The following is a 15,350-nucleotide window of genomic DNA, read 5'->3' on the forward strand; positions in this document are numbered from 1 at the left end:
CTCTCTGGTCTCTCTGGTCTCTCTGGTCTCTCTGGTCTCTCTGGTCTCTCTGGTCTCTCTCTGGTCCCACTCTGGTCCTTCAGGTCCCTGTGGAGAAATCTTGTCCCTTCATTAACCCGTGACAGTTCCTCCCTCGTCCACCAGGGGCAGTATTTCTCTCACAAAACGCTGAGGCGGCAGGAAAAGTGCAGGACAAAGCAGTTTCTCGTGATTCGTGTTTATTCATGTTCACAGCTCGAGCGGCGTCGCGGGTTTGTGAATGTGACAGGAAATGTGACGCGTTTAAAGACGACGTAAAGACTGAGGTTTGTTTAAACGAGAAGAGGAGAGGGAGAGAGAAAAGAAAACAACTAAATACTAGAAAAGAGGAGGCAGAGAATTAAAATGTTTTTGTAAATCTAGTGAATGTGGCTCAGAGTTTAAACCAGAGCACACACACTGAAAACTCTCCTGGGCTCAGGAAAAATCTGTGTGTCATTCGTTTATTTAGTTTTTCAAAATAAAACCAAAAATAAGAAAATGAAAAAAAAAACATGATTTTCTTCATTATTTGTGTCCAAAACCAAAATGAAAAAAAAAACAGATAATGATTGTTTTTTTGTTTGTTTTTTTTGATTTTGTGTTTAAATGAAGAATGGAAAAAACAGATAATAGAAGGGCTAAAACAGGACTAAACCAGGTCTAAACCAGGAATAAATGATCAGTCCTGGTCTGGTTCCAGTCTCAGTCCTGATCTTGTCCCTGTTTGGTCCCAGTCTCTGTCCCGGTCTCAGTTCTGGTGCCGGTCTCAGTCTGGTCTTAGTCCTGTTCTTGTCCCCATCTAGTCCTGGTCTCAGTGTCACTCTCAGTTGTGGTTCAGGTAACGGTCTAGTCCCGGTCTCAGTCCTGTTCTTATCCCAGTCTGGTCCCGGTCTCAGTCCCAGTCTCAGTCCTGGTCCAGGTCTCAATCCTGGTCCCGGTCTCAGTCCCGGTCCAGTCCTGGTCTAGTCCCGGTATCAGTCCTGATCTTGTCCCAGACTGATTCCGGTCTCAGTCCCAGTCTCAGTTCTGGTCTGGTTCCAGTCCCAGTTTCAGTCTCAGAGTCCCAGTTCAGTCCCAGTCTCAGTCTCAGTCCGAGTCCCAGTCCCAGGCTCAGTCTCAGTTCTTGTTTGGTTCCGGTCCCCGTCTCAGTCCCAGTCTCAGTATTGTTCTTATCGCAGTCTGGTCCCAGTCTCAGTCCCAGTCTCAGTCCCGGTCCAGTCCTGGTCTAGTCTCAGTTCTGGTCCTGGTCCCGGTCTGGTCCCGGTCTCAGTCCCGATCTTGTCCCAGACCGGTCCTGGTCTCAGTCCCGATCTTGTCCCGGTCTGATTCCGGTCTCAGTCCCAGTCTCAGTTCTGGTCTGGTCTCAGTCTCAGTCCCAGTCTTAGTTCTGGTCTGGTCTCAGTCTCAGTCCCAGTCTTAGTTCTGGTCTGGTCTCAGTCCCAGTCCCAGTCCCGGTCCCAGTCCTGGCCCTGGTCCCAGTCTGTCTCAGTCCCAGTACCAGCTCTGGTCCCGGTCTCAGTTCCGGTCTCATTCTGGTCTCAGTCCTGGTCTGGTCCTGGTCTGAGGGTCTTCTGTACTGCAAACTGTAGTTCATCTCTTCTTCTTCCTCTTGTTTTCTTCTTCAGGTGGGCTGTATGTTTGTGTATAAATTGTAGTTTATTTCTCTTTCTTCTTCAGGTGGGCTGTATGTTTGTGTATAAATTGTAGTTTATTTCTCTTTCTTCTTCAGGTGGGCTGTATGTTTGTGAAGATCTCTCAGCCGAACAAACGCGCGGAGACTCTGGTTTTCTCCAAACACGCGGTGATTTCTCTGCGGGACGACAAACTGTGTCTGATGTTCCGAGTGGGAGACCTGAGGAGCTCGCACATCGTCGGGGCCAACATGAGGGCCAAGCTCATCAAGAGCAAACAGACGCAAGAGGGTAAGACGACACACGAGACGAAGAAGAAATAATCTCACATTTGTTTATTTATACCGAGAAGACACTGAAAGTTGTAAACGCATATTACTGTAAATGAGAAATGTTGACAGTCACAGTAAAATCCATCACACACTCCAGGAGGATTTGTCCGATTTAAGCTGCGATTTTCTTCTCCCCGTGACCCGACTTTGTGTCTTCGTGTTTGAGTTTGAAGCCGCTGCTCCTCACGTTTGTGGTGTCAGCAGAGCGTCAGACACAAGATACAAAGTCGGGAAATAGCGAAAATCATTATTACCGTATTTTTCGGACTATAAGTGGCCATTTTTTTATGGTTTGGGTGTTTCCGATGCGACTTATATCTTAAAACGTTTCAGTGAAGTGTGGTGAGGCTCTAGTCTTGTGTGTCCTGTTCCTCCTGTACCACTGTCACTTGGCTCTACTGCGCATGTCGGGATTCAGAAAGACCCGAATAATTCTAACTGGAACTGATGCTGAGTCTGACGACAGCGACACAGAAGAGGGAAGCGGCGCTCTGTTTACCTCCGGAGGTCGAGGCCGAGTTGTTCAGAAGTGACACCAAGGATGAAGAATTGAATGGATTTAGTGATTTGGAGTGAGATGGAGAGTTTGTTAAACTTGTTCTGTTCTGTTGTTTATGTTATAGTTTATCTGAAGAACTGTTCATATGTGACGTTAACAGTCTGTTGTTCTCTCTTCTATTGTTATTACTAGAACTTGACTTTCAACAGCAAATGTCAGTTCCTGGACTCTGATTTTATAAAATAAATTTCCCCCAAAAAGTGTGACTTATACTCCGGAGCAACTTATAGTCTGAAAAATACGGTACCCGCCTCTTGAAAAACTGTAAATTTAAACTGCGGCTTCTCATCCACATTATCCATAGAAATTGTCTTCCTTAAATAATGACCCTCAGTCCACAAAACCGCACTGTGAATCCAGTTTGAGTCATTCTTTGACAGTAAAAAGGTGGGAGTAGTTCCTCACGTGTGTTTGTTTACATCCACACAGCGCACAGATCAAGGTGAAGCTGCAGATTAGCGACGGTGGCTCTACTTCCTGTGGACTTTATCTCCAATCTTCTGTGCATTAAAAATCATGTATCTGAAGTTTTACAAATAATAATAACACAGTTTTGACTTGTGTCTAAAGTAGAAGTTCAAAGCTCTGATCTTTTGAAAACTTAAGAGTCTCAGAGCGACTGGTTTTACTGTATTCTGTAATTTCCTCTCCCCTCTTTCTCCTCCTCTCCTCTCCTCTCCTCTTCCTCAGGTGAGTTCATTCCTCTGGACCAGACGGACATCTCTGTGGGCTTTGAGACGGGAGATGATCGTCTGTTCCTGGTTTCTCCTCTCATCATTTCTCACGAGATCGACTCTCGCTCTCCGTTCTGGGACATGTCTCAGGCTCAGCTCGAGAAGGACGACTTCGAGATCGTCGTCATTCTGGAGGGGATGGTCGAGGCCACAGGTAAAACACAAACATCTGTTACTCATGAGGGACTAGAACTTTGAACTCTGAGCGTGACGTTGCCCACAGCATTCAGCTCCAGTCAAATGAAGCTAATCGAGGTTTGAAGTTATATATTTGGATCATATTATTCACCTTACTGGTCTGTAATTAATGTTTATATCTTGATTTTTGGACAAAATAGTGAACTAAAAACAAGAGGATCACGTAGACGGGGTTAATACGAACATTTTCAGACCAAAATGATGATCCTGACAGCAGCAGTTCGTGTTACGGCGACACTTTTTTAATACAAAGAGAACTGGGGCCGAATTGTGCCCGTGTTCACCTCGTCATTCATGAAATGTTTAAAAATTTGTACTAAAATCCTTCTTATGAACATTTTTGGCATTCACAAAATGTTTTCTTCACTGAAAATTTTCTTCTGGAAGAACAAATCCCATGAACAGTCAGGAGCATCTATAAGAACAAAAAAATCTACTGTTTTTGAATTTTATCACACTGATAATGCAACAAAAAATTCTAATTTCTCCACAGTTGTAAAGTAATATATTTTCTTAAATTATTTTTCTAACACAGGGGTCGTTTGGTCCCAGGCCGCAAAAGCACGAACCCCCCCCCATACAGCACGTGGACTGAGCTTCCTCCCGTGTTTCCTGTGCCTCTAAACCAGAACTAAACCAGAACTAAACCAGGACTAACCAGGACTAAAACCAGAACTAAACTAGGACTAAAACCAGAACTAAACCAGGACTAAACTAGGTCTAAACCAGAACTAAACCAGAACTAAACCAGGACTAAACTAGATCTAAACCAGGACTAAACCAGGACTAAAAACCAGGTCTAAACTAGATCTAAACCAGGACTAAACCAGGACTAAAAACCAGGTCTAAACTAGATCTAAACCAGGACTAAACCAGGACTAAAACCAGGTCTAAACTAGATCTAAACCAGGACTAAACCAGGACTAAAACCAGGACTAAACTAGGACTAAAACCAGGTCTAAACTAGATCTAAACCAGGACTAAACCAGGACTAAATCCAGGACTAAACCAGGACTAAACCAGGTCTAAAACAGGATTTAACAGGACTAAATCCTGCTGTGTGGACGTGTCTCTTCTTCTTCTATCAATAATATTTTTAATTTGGTTCAGTAAAGTCTGGACTTTTTATTTTCTTTTATCAGACAAAACATCTTATGTTACAATTTCCTCGTCTTTGCTTCTCTACAGCAAATCAAGTAATCCAAAGTATTCAGATTACATTACTCACTTTAAGTAATTTAATGGATTACGTTACAAACTACATTTTGGGTTATGTGATCTGTAATCTGTAGGGGATTACATTTTAAAAGTGACCTTCCCAACACTGCACTTAGACCTGGTGATAATAGTGAAAGTCCGAGAGGGTTTTCCTGGCTCCGTTGAAGCCGATCTTTCTGTGAGTCGAGTGTTTCTCAGTTCAGAGTCTGGAGTCCTGACTGGTCCCATATGTGTGTGACGGACAGCAGCTCCGGCTCCACTCGTTTTTTCATTCAGTGCGACTTTAAGTGTCACAACAGTTAGTCACATTTCCTCTGCACATTTTTATTTATTTCACTGCTTTTTTTTTTTTTTTCTTGCAAAGACACAAACCATCTACAGTGTGTGTGAGGACGAGGAAAACAGCAGGTGGAAGAGGCTTTACTTCACACGCTGGAGGTTTTTCGGTTCGATCTCGTCTCTGCTCCTTTGGCAAGACACTCATGAAGTTCTTTTTACATAAATCCTTACATAGAAATACTAATTTGTACTAAAACTAGCATCGCAACTATACTCAATTGAAGTTTTGATACTACAGACTATAAAGAAGTGGACAAAGTGACATCATCGATAATGTTCAGATCCAGTCAAATGAAGCTCATCAAGGCTGAAGTTACAGGAGCAGATTTGGAGCCGAGTTCCACCTTCCAATTCAATCCACTTTATTTATAAGCACATTTTATACACAATAAAGGTCAAATAATCCAGTGGGAATATTAAATAAAGAATAGGAAGTTATTTACGGACAAAATGGCAAAATAAAAAACCCAGGATTATGTAGAGCGGGTTTAATATGAACGTTTTAAGTCCAAAATGACGAGGCTCACAACAGCAGATACAGAGAGAGGAGCCACAATTTTTGGTTTGATGATTGATACTTAAAAAAAACAAAACAATATTTATTGTATTGTGTTTTTAAAGTCGTATAAAGACACTAGGACTTTAGAACAATGCCCAAGCACAGATCATCCCTAAAGTACCATATGTTTGTCCAGTGTGAGTGCACTCGAACTGTGCTCAGGTGAAGCATGGATTTTGGCCCGGTTGGAGGAGGTGGACCAAAGCACGACACGGAGATCATGTATGAACACACACATGACTTTGCTATACGAGGTTTGTCTGATGTTACTCATACAAGGAAAACAGTGTCTAAAATCTGCTCCAAAACACACGTCAAACCCGCACTCACCTTCAATAAGGACAGACAGAAGTTTAGCTGCATCTTATCCCCGGCGTCATCACTGCTCCGCTCTGTTTTTATCTCCATAAACTCACGGAGGAGTGTGTTATAAAAGGACACACATCAGCCTCACTGTTTGACTGATATTTCTGCCGCTGGACTTTTTTTTTTTTTTTTTTTTGCGCCACGGTGGCTGAGTGGCTAGCACTCATGCCTCACAGCAAGAAGGTTCTGGGTTCGATCCCCGGGTCGCCCAGGCCTTTCTGTGTGGAGTTTGCATGTTTCTCCCCGTATCTGGATGGGTTTCCTCCGGGAGCTCCGGTTTCCCCCATCAACCTAAAACACGCTACAGGTCTCCAGAACAGTTGATAGTCAAGGTCAGTTAAATATATCAATTCAGTCATTGTGTCCTTAGGCAAGACACTTCACCCACATTGCCTAGTATGAAAGTTGTGTGTGTGTGTGTGTGAGTGTTGGTGGTGGTCGGAGGGACCAATGGCACCGAGTGGCATGGCAGCCGCGCTTCTGTCAGTCTGTCCCAGGGCAGCTGTGGCTACAATAGTAGTTCACCATCACCAGGTATAGAGTGAATGAATAATGCTGAATAATGATCTGTAAAGCGTCTTTGGGGACAAAAAGTCTGTGAAAAGCACCATATAAATAAAGACTTACTTACTTTACTTACATGTAAACAAACAGCGCCGTGTGATGATGTCGTCAGGCTGTGGCTCGGTTCGGTTGTGCAGGTGTGAGTTCGGCTGTAGAATTCACAGCAGTTGTGTTTGAGCGTGACACTATTCTAAAATCCTAGTGTGAGTCGCCCTTTGTGTGCTGTCTGCATCTGATTTTAAAGCATTTTATTGTCCAGTAAACAGGAAGTGCGTGTTAACATGCTAGATGTTGTTACCATTATTGCCATGGCAGAACTCCGGTCTCTGAAAACTCATCAAGATAAATATTAGGATGTGCCGAATTCACAAAGTAAAAGAGGAAGAACTTTAGACCACTGCAAATGTTTAAAATGAACTAGAAACTTAGTTTTTCACATTTTTTAATCCAAGCAGGTCCAGCTCAGATTTTGTTTTTGAATTATTTCATATTTTGTAGTGATGCACAGATCCAGCTCTTTCTGCTCCGACACTGATGTCAATATTTTGACTTTAAATACCTGACAATACCCGATATGAACCGATACCAGAGCAGAGACTGAAAATATAATTTATTTACTTTAAACATACACAACACATGGTAAAAATTAAATATTCTAATATGTTTTGTAACTGTTATTTATCATTTAAAGTGATTACAACAGCTTTGTAAAAATACATTTACATTAAGCAAGTAAATTGTCTTATTACATTAGTTTATTGATCAAAGTGGAATATCAACTGAACCGATATCTTGGAAACTGATCCACCAGTATCTGATATCCAATATCTGATCCCAGTATCGTATCGTATCGGTGCATCTCTGTACTTGAGTGCACATAAACTCACCTCTAGCACTTGGAGAGAGTTAAGACAAAGGCCGCTCTCGTCTTGTCTTTGTCTGTGATTTAAACTTGGGGCGTGTCGTTCAGAATCCTGCGGACCTCAGCAGCTCCGCAGTGTCACTGATTTCACTTTTGGTTCACGGCCAAATGCACATCCCTTTAACTCATCCCTTTAATAACAGCCCATAATAGGAGCTTTAACAAAGGCCGGCGCGTCCCGGAGTGTCTCGGAGCTTACATTAAGAACGGCCCATTTTAATCCATTACCATGTATGTCACAAATGTTAAACAGCGGCTTGTGCGTCTGCATTAACTATTGATTACTCTGTCTTAGGTCCAAGTAAGAAATGAAGGTGGAATTAATATAGTGGAGTCTTATGGATTTTGAAAAAAACATAGAGGATCTTAAGCTTAAAGGTTCTTTATGATGCAAAATGGACTCATGTGAAGCTTTAAGTCACGTTGTAATATTTTTACCTCCTCAGAAACAAACCTGGAGCTGTGTTTTGTTTCATTCTCACACGTTTCAGTAACTCTTTATTATAGACCTTTTTCACAACAGCTGGAAGTGCCCCACTGTAGGTTTTCAAAAGAGAATATACAATTTTAAATGTCTAACTTTTGTGACTTATCTTGACTATGTAACTTTTCTGGTCAGGGCCTGTTACACATTTGCCTGATGCTTTACATATTTAATCCATGGGTCTGGTCAAGTGGTAACGGAGGGAAACAGGGGCAGATTTTTGACATTCAAATGTCTCTTATTCAGAAACTAGAGGGACTATTGAAATACGTAAAGTATCAGAATGTAGGAAAGAGTTACACTCCAACAGGGTCAAGTTAAACCTGTGATATTCTTTCAAGTTGTTGACAAAATTTAAAAACTCATGTCGGTAACGGAGGGAATGAAATATGCAGCACTTTTTGGGCAATAAATCCAAACAGTGATAACTCTTGGTTCTCACTTACATATCCTTAACAAACTGGTTTGAATATTTGCTTCATATAGTTTTCTACCATATGGTACAAGATTAGGTTGAAAAACCTCTTACTTTTTGACTCATGACATTTTTTATTAAGAAAGGTCATGGTAACGGAGGGAAAAGTAACGGAGGGAAAATTGTTCAAACAAGTAGAAGGTGCAGGATTTTATATAATTTGTCAGATTTTTTCTTCTGAATACTTTAATATTACTTCAAAATGAAAGGAAACTATTTCTATAAAATATGTCAGTCCTTCCAAGCAAATTTTTATCATTTTAAATACTTTTTTTTTCTTAAATCATGTACCTTCATCAACAGTTCAAAGATGGAATAACACAAGATATGATGAAATACATCCATTTATTTACATGATTTGCAGGTCTTTGAAATTTGGGAAATAATTTTTAAAATTTTGTTTAAAACGGATGGAACTTTAGAACCAAAAATGGTACAGAAAAAGGTCAACAGTTTCATAAACTAGAGCACATATGTATCTGTTCAATACATTTTTATATCAGATGAATTAACTTGAATTTTTGGCCTTGTTGTTTACTTCTGCTTGACTGGGCCCAAATGTGTCATTCGTTCATTCATTTTTCAAAATAACTATTATCTAATAACTACTAATAACTTTAATAACTATTAAAGAAAAAATAACTATTATCTTCATTATTTGTCTCCGAAACCAAAATGAAAAAACAGATAATGATATTTATATGTTATTTTCATTTTCCGTGACTTAAACTGTGATGCCGGACGTTTGCGCTGCATACGGACTGAACCAGGACACTAGTCGATGTAAATGTCTGTGTCGATAGAATAATATTTGAAATAAAACTAACCTTGCGCCGCATGAATCGTCACATGTTGAGGGACTGAATCAGGACTGATCCAGGTCCGAGACCAGACCGGGACCAGACCGGGACTGAGATTGGGACCAGGCCAACTCTGGGCTCGAAGCTGAGGCTCGGAGTCAAAGCTCGGAGTCCGCCCTGGTCCCGGTCTGGTCCCGGTCTCAGTCCCGGTCTGGTTCCGGTCTGGTCCCGGTCCTGGATCAGTCCTGCTTCAGTCCGTATGCGGCGCAAAAGTCCGGCATCGCAGTCACGGAAGTCACGTAAACAGGAAACGGTCGTTATTCGTTTTTTCCATTCTTCATTTAAACACAAAATCGAAAACTGAAAAAACGAATCATTATCTGTTTTTTCATTTTGGTTTTGGAGACAAACAATGAAGGAAACAGTTTTTTCATTCACATATATTGAAAAACGAATGAACGAATGACACACGGATTAATACGCGAGACATTTACACACACATTTCACCACAGAAAACCATTAACCTGAAGCTCAACAAAATTACAGCGCAACACTTCCGGCCGTTGTGAAAAAGTTCTATTCCAGTGAGATATTTTTTCCAAATCCTTCAGTCATTCGTTCAGTACTGACCTCCCTTGCGCCCCCTTGTGTCCGTCGCAGGTATGACGTGTCAGGCTCGCAGCTCGTACTTGGCGGAGGAGGTTATGTGGGGCCACCGCTTCAGCCCGATGATGTTGCTCGCCGAGGGATTCTTCGACATCGACTACGGAGCGTTCCACCACACCTTCGAGGTACGGACCGAGCCGGGGGTCAAAGGGTCAAATGTGAACACGAAGTTGACCGTCTAAATTTATTCAAGAAGGTTCTAACTTTGTCTTGTTAATATATGTATTTATTTTTTATTATTGATATGGGTTCTGGTTTGAAAACTCATTTAAGCATTAATTAATATTTATGTCTTGACACTTTTAAACAATTAAAGGTTGTATAGAGGATTTTCCAAGGAACGAGAAATCCAGCGACTGTTTGTCCTTTTTCAAATGTTGCGCATGCGTGAAACCACCCCCCCCCCCCTACAGCTCCTACGTAGAAACGCCTCCTCCCGCCTCCTCTTTATGCCAGAAACAGGTTTGTTTACAGCCGGTGCTGCACATGACTTGTAAACAACTAACTACAGTGTTGGTTAGGCAAGACGGAGAAGTGAGGAGCGGGGGGAAGAGTGGAACGGGCAGTGGGACAGGAGCAGGAAAGGGGTGCAGAGAAGGGTGCGCGGAGATTCCGTGCGAATGAACTAGCTACAACTACAACACGCAGCAGCAAGCGGACTCTTTCTTTGCCTTGAAAATTACGTTTTCAGACATAGGATATCGCTTTCGTGTCCTGAAAAACGTTTGTCTAGCTCTTGGAAATAAAGTACGTTTTCATAATAAGCAGAAGTTGACCTGTCCAGGAGTAATTTGTGGACCAGTGCGTCAGTCTTTAGACCCTTGCGTCTGCTTCAGTCGCGCCATCGCTGGAATGAATCTTCAAGAATCACCTTAGTTTGGCTTCGCTGCTTTTCCCCTTGTCTTCTTCTTTCAGCGACCTCAAAAACGGACTTTCTTTTGTGGCTAACTGCTCGTAGATTCTTGTCACCATTGCAACAAACTTGCGTTGGTGGAGTAAACAGCGTCTGTGCGTCTGTGGACTGCGTGTGACAGTCGTACGTAAACCACGTACCGGCGGCGCGCAGGCAAGTCAGTTACGCTAGAAACGTAGGGAGTTTGATTGACAGCCTGTCAGCTCACAGATAACGAGGCAGTGTCGTTATCTATTGGCAAATGTTTAGCCCCACCACGTCCAGAGTTGATGAATTTTTATTCTCTGTTTCTTGGTCATCATAATTACAAGGCGACTGCACCTCTATAATCTATCATTGACAATTTGAAACAAAAAAAATCCTCCATACAACCTTTAAAATAACAAAAATATGAACCAGAGCATCTCTAAGTCGTATTTCTGTCTCCACCTACAGAACTGTCTCTCTCTGTCTCTTTCTCTCTCTCTCTTTTTTTCCATTTATCTCCTTTACTCTTCTTTCTTCCTCGCTGTCTCTCACTTTCTCCTATCTCTCTCCGAGTTTCTTTCTCTTCTTTCAATCTCCCCATATCCTCTCTCTCTCTCTCTCTCCCCTCAGCCTTTCTCTCTATCTGCCCTCCCCCCCTCTTTTCTGTCTGTCTCTCTTCTTCTCCCACTCTCATCTCCTCTTCTCCTTCTCTTCCTTCCTCTCTCTCTCTCTACTCCTCTTTCAACCTCTCCGATATATCTCCATGTCTCTCTCTCTCTCTCTCTCCTCTCGATTTCTCTATCCGTGCTCCCTCTCTCCTCAGTCTATCTCTTGCTCTTCCTCTTTCACTCTCTCTCTCTCCTCTCAATCTTTCTCTCTACATCTGTCCTTCTTCTCTCCCTCCATTTCTATGCCCTCGCTGTCTCTTTCTCTCTCTCTCTCTCCATCTTTCTCTCTTCTCCTCCTCTCACTCTCTTCCTCTCGTTCTCAAAGGCGATGTTCAGACTGCAGCCCGAAGTGACCCAAATCCCTTTTTTTGGCCCCTATGTGACCTTTTTTTCAAATGTGGCCCAGGACACTTGGATACGTGGTCCTGAAACTGATACATATCTGATCTTTTGACATGCGACTTCAGTCTGAACGGTCAAAGCGCATTCATCCACCTACACGTTATCAACAAGACACAAACGTCACTATTCTGCGCTGAAGTAGGCGAAAATTGTTAATGAACTCTGTGCCACTGAAGCGAAGCACATCACCACTCACCACTCTTGGCTCCGTCTCCACATCCACACGTTCCTTTCAACGAACAAAACACCACGACCAAAAACCTCGTCCTTCTCCTTCTCAATCTCCTCCTTAAAACAAGTAAGTTGTTCATGTTCTGGCTCCGGTACGAGAGGAACTTTAAAATCTCCAGGAGCTCGATGCTCACGTCCATGTTTGGACAACTTCCGTAAACACAGAGACGCTCGCTGCGGTTGACGTCGTCGTGTCTCCAGTGTCACATGTGGGACACTTTTGGGACGTTTTAATGTTCACACTGGAGTCACATACAAGTCACATTTAACTGGAAATGTGATCGACCTCGCAAAAACATCGGATTTCACAAAAAAATCTGAATTGAGCGTGAAGTCCTGCAGTCTGAACGTAGCCAAATTCTTTTTTTAAATTTTTTTTTTATTTATAATTTGTCACATCCACAGACAGACTTAACTAAACACGCATACAAAAAAAAGAAAGAAAAAATAAATAAATAAAATAAACAATAATAATAATAAAAATAATAATAATAATAATAAATAAATAAAATAAATCAATAAATCAATAATAATAATAATAACAATAATAATACCCCCAAAAAAAAAAAAAAAAAAAAAAAAAAAGGGGGAGGGGAGAGGGGGAGGGAGGGGTGCAGTACAGAGTTTCTCAATGCAGTGACACAAACATTTACATACACATATATTTTGACATTGTCCAAGAGCATGTTGTTCTTATTTTACTGTGCTTTGTCCAAAAAGGGTTTTGCCACAGTCCATAGGTCATCAGTCCGTTTGTTTTTTGTGTCCAACGATTGAGCCGCCTGCTCCATAGAAAATTATTATTATTATTATTATTATTATTTATTATTAGAAATTGAGCGTGAAGCCCTGCAGTCTGAACGTAGCCAAATTCTAAGTGAAGTGGTTTAGGTAAAGACGCACTATGGAACTTTTCTGTAACCCGCTTGTAGGTGTTACTTCTTTGCCTCCAAGGAGACAAGTAGGCAAGTAGTTACAGGTCAGGTTTGTGGAGAGGTTGCCCAACTGAATGCAAATGTGTGAAGGTGTTTTTGAACGGTGAATGGCTGCTAAGTTTAATGCCATACTGCGGAACCTTCCATGCAACGCAGTAACATCTCCATAGAAACGGGCAAGTCTTCGTCCAGTTTTAGTCGGCAAAGCTTCGTCGAGAGCTTGAGTTTGAGTTAAGTTTGGACAAAAAACATCTGCGCATTAATAACAGTTTAAGTCCAGGAGGTTTTGCCATAACAGTATTTATTGTACATTATTAGAAAGTCCTGAAATTGACAAGTGCTGCCGTTGTGTCACTGGGCAAGACACTTCATTGACTTGTTGGTACAATCGTTTACAAAACAGACAGTAATAGTAATATAGGCTTTTATTAATCCTATATGCTGACTTAGTTGTTACACACTCCTACCCTAACCCCTTAGTTAAAGCTGCACTGTGTAACTTTTCTGTTGCTTGTTTCTATGAACGTAGCCTTACTCTCTCATATCTCTTTTCCTCACTTTTTGTTCTTCCTCTCTCCCTGTCTTTCTTTTCTTTCTTTCTTTCCTCTCTCTCTGCTGTCTGTCTCTTTCTCCCTTTCTTATATCACTCTCTTCTCATTGCTCTCAGTGAGTGTGTACACATGCACATCAATAAGTATGATCGGGTTTTTTGAGTATCCCGGTTTCTTCATGGTGCATGTAAACGCAGTAACCCGGTTTCAGTATCCCGGTTATTAGAAACCGGGTTACTGTAGCTGGTTTATTCCGATAGTAACCGGGATACTTGTGGCATGTAAACGCAGTACCCCGGTTACTGCAACATAAAGTTGAGTGCGCATGCGTCCAAAAGACACTTTCCAGCCTTTCACCACAACAGTAGCGACATAAATAAATAAAGTGACCAGACGAATAAAATGACTGTAAAATAAAGAGCTGCGCTAAACCTGCACACGTACAATCTGCACTCGTGTGACGCTGAAAAGCTAAAACATGAACTATCTCTTATACTGTAAATGCACAGAACAGACTTACCATTAGCACTTCTACTGTCACAGAAATAACACACATAATCCACAGAGTCGTGTCATTTAGTCCAAAAGAAACTGATCGCATCAGCGGCACAAGGAGCGAGTTGTTTTTATCGCCGCTAACAGTTTATGCTAATTAGCGATGCGGTCTTAAGTTTCGTTTCTGTAAAACGTAAACAAATGTGATCAGAGCCCGTTTGATGTGGCTCTACAGTGTTTATGGTTTATATGTTGTAAAGTTGAGTTTATTTATGCAGAAGATTTTAATGAAGAATCTGTTGTTTGATGTGTGCAGTGGATTGTGGGAGATCTCGTAGCTCCTTAGCTTCCTATGCTAAAGGAGCTCACGGTTTGTATTTTTCCTGGTTTATGAAATTGATTTAAGTTAATTTTTGTGCTTGCGCATTTTTAAGATTATGTCAAGAAACCGGGATACTCCATTTGATCATGTACACGCGGATATGAGTGTCCCGGTTTCTCAGTGCGCATGTAAACGCAGTAACCCGAATACTGACATAACCGGGATATGGCTAATAACCGGGATACTGATGTGCATGTATACGCACTCACTCTCTCCTCTCTCTCTCTCTTCTGAGGACGTTGCAAGGCATGCTGGGATACGTAGTCCGTTCTGAAGTCTTCATGTGTCCTGTTTTACCTGTCGTGTGTGTGGTGTTCCCCCGTGCAGGTGGACACGCCGTCGGCCTCGGCTCACGAGTTGGCTCTGGCCGCCGCCCGTCTGGACGCTCACCTGTACTGGTCCATCTCCAGCCGCCTGGACGAGGAGCCCGCCCTGCCCACGCAGTTACCCCCGACGCCCACGCCCCAAAGCGGACTCACGGGCTCCTCCGGCGGGCCCCCCGAGGACCCCGCCGTCGCCGTCCAGGAGCCCGACAAACAGGGAGGCAACGCCGCCGCCGAGCCCAACGGGACCGTCGCCACCGACCAATCCGAACCCGACGCCTAGAACTGAGAATGTTTACAAAGACTCGCCTCTCCCACCTTTAGTGTTTTCATTCTGCAAACGAGATTATCCACGCGAGTTAAAACGACGGAGATTCACAAAACAGATCTGAGATGTTTGAGCTTTAAGGACGTCGAACAGGTTCACGAGATCATAATATTATCCAAACCCTGCAGGCTGAACAAAAGTCGAATTATCTTTTCACAATCGCTTTCGAAAGTGGTGTACGGAAGATCATTTTGAATTTTAAATCCCGCTGAATTCTCACTTTTTTAACTGTGTTCTTTTTAATCTGAATGTTAGTATTTAAGTATACTTTTTCAAATTCAGAATAC

The 15,350-nt window shown here is 42.2% G+C and overlaps 1 pseudogene; it reads left to right on the forward strand.

Annotated features, from left to right (window-relative positions):
• Positions 1 to 15,018, forward strand: part of LOC110164245 (G protein-activated inward rectifier potassium channel 3-like) — a 25,679-nt pseudogene extending 10,661 nt beyond the window's left edge.
• The last annotated feature ends 332 nt before the right edge of the window (positions 15,019 to 15,350 follow it).

Source organism: Boleophthalmus pectinirostris, unplaced genomic scaffold (genome assembly GCF_026225935.1).
Source record: "Boleophthalmus pectinirostris isolate CB_2022bp ecotype Guang Dong unplaced genomic scaffold, ASM2622593v1 HiC_scaffold_16, whole genome shotgun sequence".
Taxonomy (NCBI): Eukaryota; Metazoa; Chordata; class Actinopteri; order Gobiiformes; family Gobiidae; genus Boleophthalmus; species Boleophthalmus pectinirostris.